This window comes from Chenopodium album, chromosome 16 (genome assembly GCF_948465745.1).
Source record: "Chenopodium album chromosome 16, dcCheAlbu1.1, whole genome shotgun sequence".
Lineage (NCBI taxonomy): Eukaryota > Viridiplantae > Streptophyta > Magnoliopsida > Caryophyllales > Amaranthaceae > Chenopodium > Chenopodium album.
In genome coordinates, this window is record NC_137849.1 from 24,059,478 (window position 1) to 24,069,221 (window position 9,744).

General features: G+C 31.5%; 1 long non-coding RNA gene across 1 annotated transcript; it reads left to right on the forward strand.

Moving 5' to 3' along the window:
* The first annotated feature begins 3,376 nt into the window (after positions 1 to 3,376).
* Positions 3,377 to 4,063, forward strand: LOC145585030 (uncharacterized). The gene is made up of 3 exons (XR_014100520.1): positions 3,377 to 3,516; positions 3,630 to 3,722; positions 4,042 to 4,063. It is a non-coding gene; the product is annotated as an uncharacterized LOC145585030 (long non-coding RNA).
* The last annotated feature ends 5,681 nt before the right edge of the window (positions 4,064 to 9,744 follow it).

The following is a 9,744-nucleotide window of genomic DNA, read 5'->3' on the forward strand; positions in this document are numbered from 1 at the left end:
TGTGTGCTCATCGTGATTTGAAAGTTCTTAAAATTTTGCCAGAACTTCAGCCTATTGAAATAGATGACCTTCGTGAAGAGATCCCAAGGTCACGCTTCTGGATGACATTAGAGAAGAAGCGCTTGTTTTGCCGAACCATAAAAAATGCAAAGTTGCCTCAAGGGTATGCTTCTAACATTGCTCGTTGTGTGCAAGTTAATGAGGGGAAGATAACAGGATATAAGAGCCATGATGCTCATTTTTGTATGCATTACTTGCTTCCAATTGCAATAAAGGCAACTTTACCTAAGGAAGTTGCAACTCCACTGATTAGACTTTGTCAGTTTTTTAAAGGCATATGGGGTAAAACCATTGACCCTAAAGACCTTGACAATCTTCATTCTCAGATAGTTGAATCACTTTGTCAATTAGAAATGATTTTTCCACCTGCTTTTTTCATTGTAATGGTCCATTTACCAGTTCATTTGGTGGAAGAAATTAGGCTTGGAGGTCCCATTTGTAATCGATGCATGTATGCAATTGAGAGGTTTCTTCATGAGTTGAAGGATGATGTTCGGAACAAAGCTTGCCCCGAGGGCTCAATGGCAGAAGCATATTGGGCTAAAGAGTGTCTTCGATTTTGTGCTAGATACATAAATAGATCAAAGACTCCTTCAACTAGTGGTAAGTCAAAAACTACACAACCATTCCTTCCTAATATTGGTCGACCGACTAGGGGGAAAGGAAAGCCCACAAAGAAGAACCAATATGGATTTATGATTGATCACATTACATGGGACCAAGCCCATCAATATGTGTTATTCAACTGTGATTGCAAGGAAGTTGAGAGATACATCAGGTGAAATTATTCATAAAAAAATCTCAATATCATATTTACATATATATATAGACACAATCTACATCGTATCATTAATTACAATACTAAGATGTGTGTAGTTTTATTAATATTTCAGTGAACACATGGCAACTTTAAGCTCCCATAGGAAACGAAAATGGGATACTGTTCAGAATCATAGTAAGGAGTTTATGGCTTGGTTTAAGGAGAAAGTTTCCTGCATGATTCAGCAAGGTGCTGTAGTACCAGACCATTTGAAATGGTTATCAAAAGGTCCTTCTTATGTGGCAAAAAGGTACACTAGGTACTTTGTGAATGGATTTCACTTTCACACTATGAAGCGTGATGCAAATTCTATATCACAGAACCATGGAGTAACTTTAAACGCTCTAACACCTAGCTTTTCTAGTAGCAAAGATCAAAATCCTATAATGGGAAGTGTTGCTTATTATGGTTCAATAGAAGATATCATTGAGCTATCATACCATGGCCAATTTAGCGTTGTCTTAATTAGATGTGTGTGGTTTTACTCAGAAATGAATGATGAATTTATTTTGATTAATAAGAATCCATTGGTGGAGGAGAACCATTTATTTTAGCATCTCAGGCACGACAGGTTTTCTATATGGAAGACTTAACCAAGAATGGTTGGTTTTATGTTGTTCACAACCTTCCTACAGAACTCTCTAATGGTAGGATGTTATATGTCATGTTTTTTTTTAAAAAATTATTATATATAATGTTGATTGATACATTAAATTACTTTCTCAGTTGTTTCCTTTTCTTATGGCTTGTTCTTTTTTTTCCTCTTGTAACATACAAGTTTAAATATTTCATTAATAAGATAAATTTTTTTTCATATGTGTAGATGAAGGGGATTAAGGCTAAATCCATCCCTCAAAAAAAAGTGATAACAGATTATGAAAGGCAAAGACTAGAGCAGCTAAAGCGTAACGCGGACATCATGGCAGCTTCTGGAAAAGGAACTTTGGCATCACAAATTTATGATAAATCTCGAGCCTTTTCATATGCCCTTAATGCTATCAGCACATGGGATGACAACAATTTGTTTTCAGATGAAGATGATGAAAATGATGATGAGTACATACCTGAATATGAGGGTAACCAGGATGAAATTGACTCTGGTACTATAACAAGCAAGCGTAAGGTTAGTCTCATAAATACATGTATACAGATGATTTTTGACATCTCCCCCCCCCCCATTTTTTTTACTTATGTAACATTGTAATTCCGTCATAAACTCCCTTAGTTTGATTTATCCATATAAATTATAAAAAAAACCTATTTTTACAGGCTGTTGTGAGTGGGAAATTTTGTGGAGGGTCAACAGGAGGCATATCACCGCTTTCACATCTGCCACATGTCAAGGATATTGCTACCAAAAAGGCTGCTCGCATGGTATGTATGTGTCATCTTCAGTCAGTCGCCTTAGTGTTTGGACCAATTCTTATTCAGTCGCCTTCATATTCTAATATTTTCTTATGTGCAATTAAACACAGGGCTCTTCAAACAAGTCAGGATCAATGGCTACATTTGTTCAGAACACTACAAAACATTGTGTGGAAAACCATACCGAGCTACCTCCAGTCAATTTAATGGGCAAGTTTCAACAAAGAGATCACCAAAATGGAAATAACCCATCAGGAAAACAAGCTCTCCAGCCACAAAAGAAACATCAGCAAAAGACTTTTTGTCGTCCTGGATCATTGACTGCCTTTCGTGAGCTATGAAAAAAGCAATCAGAGAATATGATTCAAGACAATGAAACAAACAGTACTTCCAACCTTGAAGTGGCATATGAAGGCTAGTTGATCTCTAGTAGTGCAAATGACATTGTAAATGAACAACTTGTAGATGATGGCAACAATGTAATGGAAGATAGAACTGAAGCGATAGACGAGGACTCTCGATTGAGAACTAAAAGCCCACAAGAAGGTACAACACTTTTTTTTCGATTGCGGAAATTTTTTTGTCATTTGATTAATCTTTTTGTTACAACACGTATTAACTTACAACTTTTTCCTTCACAGTTCCTGCAAAAAAGAAGCATCGAGGTCCTACAAAATTGGTTAAGGTTCATGCTCGTCCTAGGCAGGAACGCCCTTACCTTATCTTGAATATGTATGGGCAACCAATTGGACCTACTGATGAAGTAGTCGATGAATTTACTCAATTTTTGGGAACTATTGCTAGAAATTCTGAACTACCCCGCCCGGTCAAGGCTCGTCAAGAGTGTTTTTTCTTCAACGGGAGGCCACCCACTTAATTATGTTGAATGGCCAAGCCTTCCCACACATAACAAAATATGGGATTATGTCCAGGTTTGTCAATCAATAAAGTATTTCATTCTTATCCGATCCTTTAATTTTTTTGAGGTCATTTTATTATCCTTTAATTAATTATTATTATTAGTTTGTACAAGTATATAAATATATATAAATGCTTTTTTTGTGTAGGAGAAATATTTGGTTCCCGAAGAAGGAAGAAAATGGGTAATGGAAGCTGTCAATTATGCTTGGCGTATGCACAAGTGTAGGACAAAAAAGAAGCATTTTTATGCATTTGATACTGATGAACAAAGAATGATAGAACGTCCAAAGACAATGCCAAAAACTCATTTTGAAGATCTGTTGAAGTATTGGCATTTGACAACAACTGAGGTACTTAGTGTTTAACTTATCTATTTTAGAACCAAGAAAAGCTACACATTTCTGTGTGTTTCGAATAAAAAATTCTAGATGCATTATATACATTAAGTTAATTTTTTTTATAGGAAGAAAGTCAGACCAACAAAAAGAATCGTCAAAAGGCAGAAGACATCCATACTATGGGTCCAAAATCATATGCCAGGTTACGTCATAAGCTGGTAATATATATTTGTACAAATCTTTAATTTTCAACTAAATATGTTTTTTTAGCTAGTCATTTACAAATTCATTTAGCTTATAAGCAGCTATCTTATAAACTCTTTGTATAGAAACAAGAGGACCCTAACAAAAAAGAACCCTCCCAAGCAAAGGTGTACAAAGAATCAAGGAAAAGGAATCCTAATAAGACATACAAAACCAGCTTTGGGAAAACGAAGAATAATATAGTGAGTTTAAACTACTATACCAATTGTTTAATATTTTTTATGTGAAAACCCAAGCTATACATACATAACCTCTAATTATTCACGTATACAGGAACAAATCGAAGCTCTGGAATCTCAAGAACATGAACATGGCCCTAACACTATTGATCCATACTATCAAGTGATTAAAAAACCAGAGCATAATGGTCGTGTACGCCTCTATGGAAAAGGTGTGACCATGACTGATTTGAAGAAGAAAAAAGGATCTAAATCTAAGTACAAAATTCCTCAAGAGTTTCTACAGAGCATTCATGCAACATTGCTCGAACAGCTCCAAGAGGCTAATCCTGGAATACATCTTGTAGTTCCTGAAATCTCAACTACTGAGTCGCCTATTCCAAGAAATGCAACTAACGACACATTACAAGTGAATGAGGCCGCTGGTGAGCAGTCTTCTCCTGGAACAGAACCTTCTAATCAGGTAATGTACATATATGTGGCTGTATTTAAAATTGCAGAGTACTATACTCTTAGTACTTGTTCTTTAGATAATTTATCATACTATTTTTATATTGCTTAGAAACTTTTGCCATTAATGTTAAGGCTATGTGTTTGTTAGGATAAGAGAGAAATAAAGGAAAAAAAACTTATTACAGGGCAAGTGATTTGATTCATGGAATGTTGGGTGAAATAGCAGTAGAGTTAATTGAGGAGTGAGTGTATGCATTTTGATGAACACTTTCTATATATAATCTAACTTTATTTTGTTTAATGTAATTGCTAAGCAACAATTGGCAGTGTTATGTATTTTTTGTGCTCAATTCGTCAGCTTTTTGTCATATAATTTTTTTTTTATGGAAATTGTTGTTCTATTGTTCCTTTTTTTCTATCAATTGAGAACTAAACCTTAATATTATGTATGTAGATACCAAATATCTTAGTTGCTTACTATTATGAATTTTGTATTCCATACTTATAACTGTTTAAATTATGCATTTTGAATTTGCAGATTGTTGAAGAAAATTTGGATTAGAGAAGGATGCATGAATTATAACATTTTGGTGGTCGAAGATCATGTATAAATTGTCATATGTGTAGTGACAGCTTTTGTGGCCGTAAATGTAATTGTGATCACAAATCAAACATCTGTTTTGGTAAATGTTTTTGTGATCTAACTAATGTAAATTGTGACATGCTTTTATCTTTTGGGCTAGCCAGTTGACAAGTACAACAAAGTACTTCATCATTTTGTATTTTGCCAAACAATTGGGCGACTAATATATATATATATATATATATATATATATATATATATATATATATATATATATATATATATATATATATATATATATATATATATATATATATATATATATATATATAAGATCGAGATTGATGATTTTATGGTTGTTAATATTAATTTTCATTATTATTTATTATTTTATATGTATATAATAACTTTAATTAAATATAAATAGGGAAGATTAATATTAATTTTTTTTCACCATTATTTATTATTCCTATATAATTAAACCGTTGCATTAGTACATGACAATGATTGGTAAACCTACTGCAACGGTTCAAGTAAAGGCCAAGGAATGTTTCATTAGGAACATACAAGTGTTGTTTTAGATATAATGCAACGGGTCCTGGAGTATTGCAAGCACTGTTGCATTAGATCATATTAACCATTGCATTAGACCCTAATGCAACGGTCAAAGGTAGATGTTCTAAGACCGTTGCATTAGCTTAAATAACCGTCACATTATATCTAGTGCAATGGCCGCAACAGCAACGGTTTATGAACCGTTACAATAGGTCTAAATCAACGGTTTTTTACCCTATGGCAACGTTTATTTGGGGTTGCATTAGCTCGTTTATGTAGTAGTGTGTGTTTGACTTTCATTTGATTGAAATTGCTTTGTTGAAAGCATTTGACTTTCATTTGCTTCAAAAACCTTAATTCGAATGTGTTTGACTTTCATTTGATTCAAACAGCTTTGTTGAATGCATTTGACTTTCATTTACTTCAAAAAGCATTGTTTGAATGTGTTTGACTTTCATTTCATTCAAATAGCTTTGTTGAATGCATTTGACTTTCATTTGCTTCAAAAAGCTTTGTTTGTATGAGTTTTACTTTCATTTGATTCAAAAAGCTTTGTTTGAATGTGTTTGACTTTCATCTGATTCAAATAGCTTTGTTAAATGCATTTGACTTTCATTTGAGTCAAACAGCTTTGTTGAATGCATTTGACTTTCATTTGCTTCAAAAAGCTTTATTTTGTGTTTGACTTTCATTTGATTCAAAGAGCTTTGATGAATGCATTTGACTTTCATTTGAGTCAAAAATCTTTGTTTGAATGTGTTTGACTTTCATTTGATTCAAATAGCTTTGTTGAATGCATTTGACTTTCATTTGAGTCAAAAAGCATTGTTTTAATGTGTTTGACTTTCATTTGATTCAAATAGCTTTGTTGAATTCATTTGACTTTCATTTGCTTTAAAAAGCTTTGTTTTAATGTGTTTGACTTTCATTTGACTGAAATAGATTTGCTGAATGCATATGACTTTCATTTGAGTCAAAAATATTTGTTTGATTGTTTTTGACTTTCATTTGATTCAAACAGCTTTGATGAATGCATTTGACTTTCATTTACTTCAAAAAGCATTGTTTAAATGTGTTTGACTTTCATTTGATTTAAATAGCTTTGTTGAATGCATTTGACTTTCATTTGCTTCAAAAAGCTTTGTTTGAATGTGTTTGACTTTCATTTGATTCTAATAGCTTTGTTGAATGCATTTGACTTTCGTTTTCTTCAAAAAGCTTTGTTTGAATGGGTTTGACTTTCATTGAATTGAAATAGATTTGTTGAATGCATTTGACCTTCATTTTAGTCAAATATCATTGTTTAAATGTGTTTGACTTCCATTTGATTCAAATAGCTATGTAGAATGCATTTGACTTTCATTTGAGTCAAAAGCTTTGCTTGAATATGTTTGACTTTCATTTGACTGAAATAGATTTGCTGAATGCATTTGACTTTCAATTGAGTAAAAAATCTTTGTTTGAATGCGTTTGACTTTCATTTGATTCAAAAAGCTTTGTTGAATGCATTTGACTTTCATTTGAGTCAAAATGCTTTGTTTGAATGTGTTTAACTTTCATTTGACTGTAACAGATTTGTTTGAATGCGTTTTACTTTCATTTGATTCAAAAAGCTTTGCTTAATGGATTTGACTTTCATTTGAGTCAAAAAGCTTTGTTTGAATGTGTTTGACTTTCATTTGACTGAAACAGATTTGCTAAATGCATTTGACTTTCATTTGAGTCAAAAATCTTTGTTTGAATGTGTTTGACTTTCATTTGATACAAATAGCTTTTTTGATTGCATTTGACTTTCATTTGCTTCAAAAAGCTTTGTTTGAATGTGTTTGACATTCATTTGACTGAAATTGATTTGCTGAATGCATTTGACTTTCATTTGAGTCAAAAATCATTGTTTGAATGTGTTTGATTTTTATTTGATTCAAATAGCTTTGTTCAATGCATTTGACGTTCATTTGCTTCAAAACGCTTTGTTTGAATGTGTTTGACTTTCATTTGATTCAAATAGCTTTGTTGAATGTATTTGATTTTCATTTTCTTCAAAAAGCTGTATTTGAATGTGTTTGACTTTCATTTGATTGAAATAGAATTGTTGAATGAACTTGACTTTCATTTGAGTCAAAAATCTTTGTTTGAATGCGTTTAACTTTCATTTAATTGAAATAGATTTGTTGAATGCATTTGACTTTCATTTGAGTCAAATAGCTTTGTTTAAATGAGTTTGACTTTCATTTGATTCAAAAAGATTTGTTGAATGCCTTTGACTTTCATTTGAGTCAAAAAGCTTTGTTTGAATGTGTTTGACTTTCATTTGAATGAAATAGATTTGCTGAATGCATTTGACTTTCATTTGAGTCAAAAATCTTTGTTTGAATGTGTTTGACTTTCATTTGATTCAAATAGCTTTGTTGAATGCATTTGACTTTCATTTGAATCAAAAAGCTTTATTTGAATGCGTTAACTTTCATTTAATTGAAATAGATTTGTTTAATACATTTGACTTTCATTTGAGTCAAAAATCTTTGTTTGAATGTGTTTGACTTTCATTTGATTCAAATAGCTATGTTGAATGCATTTGACTTTCATTTGAGTCAAAAATCTTTGTTTGAATGTGTTTGACTTTCATTTGACTGAAATAGATTTGCTGAATGCATTTGACTTTAATTTGAGTAAAAAATATTTGTTTGATTGTTTTTAACTTTCATTTGATTCAAATAGTTTTGTTGAATGCATTTGACTCTCATTTGAGTCAAAAAGCATTGTTTTAATGTGTTTGACTTTCATTTGATTCTAATAGCTTTGTTGAATGCATTTGACTTTCATTTGCTTCAAAAAGTTTTGTTTTAATGTGTTTGACTTTCATTTAATTGAAATAGATTTGTTGAATGCATTTGACTTTCATTTGAGTCAAAAATCTTTGTTTGAATGCGTTTGACTTTCATTTGATTCAAAAAGCATTTTTGAATGCATTTGACTTTCATTTGAGTTAAATAGCTTTGTTTGAATGCGTTTGACTTTCATTTGACTGAAACAGATTTGCTGAATGCATTTGACTTTCATTGAAGTCAAAAATCTTTGTTTGAATGTGTTTGACTTTCATTTGATTCAAATAGCTATGTTGAATGCATTTGACTTTCGTTTTCTTCAAAAAGCTTTGTTTGAATGGGTTTGACTTTCATTGAATTGAAATAGATTTGTTGAATGCATTTGACCTTCATTTTAGTCAAATATCATTGTTTGAATGTGTTTGACTTTCATTTGATTCAAATAGCTATGTTGAATGCATTTGACTTTCATTTGAGTCAAAAGCTTTGCTTGAATATGTTTGACTTTCATTTGACTGAAATAGATTTGCTGAATGCATTATACTTTCAATTGAGTAAAAAATCTTTGTTTGAATGCGTTTGACTTTCATTTGATTCAAAAAGCTTTGTTGATTGCATTTGACTTTCATTTGACTTTCATTTGAGTCAAAAATCATTGTTTGAATGTGTTTGATTTTCATGTGATTCAAATAGCTTTGTTGAATGCATTTGACGTTCATTTGCTTCAAAACGCTTTGTTTGAATGTGTTTGACTTTCATTTGATTCAAATAGCTTTGTTGAATGTATTTGATTTTCATTTTCTTCAAAAAGCTTTATTTGAATGTGTTTGACTTTCATTTGAGTCAAATAGCTTTGTTTGAATGAGTTTGACTTTCATTTGATTCAAAAAGATTTGTTGAATGCCTTTGACTTTCATTTGAGTCAAAAAGCTTTGTTTGAATGTGTTTGACTTTCATTTGACTGAAATAGATTTGCTGAATGCATTTGACTTTCATTTGAGTCAAAAATCTTTGTTTGAATGTGTTTGACTTTCATTTGATTCAAATAGCTTTGTTGAATGCATTTGACTTTCATTTGAGTCAAAAAGCTTTGTTTGAATGCGTTAACTTTCATTTAATTGAAATAGATTTGTTTAATACATTTGACTTTCATTTGAGTCAAAAATCTTTGTTTGAATGTGTTTGACTTTCATTTGATTCAAATAGCTATGTTGAATGCATTTGACTTTCATTTGAGTCAAAAATCTTCGTTTGAATGTGTTTGACTTTCATTTGACTGAAATAGATTTGCTGAATGCATTTGACTTTAATTTGAGTAAAAAATCTTTGTTTGAATGCGTTTGACTTTCATTTGATTCAAAAAGATTTGTTGAATGCATTT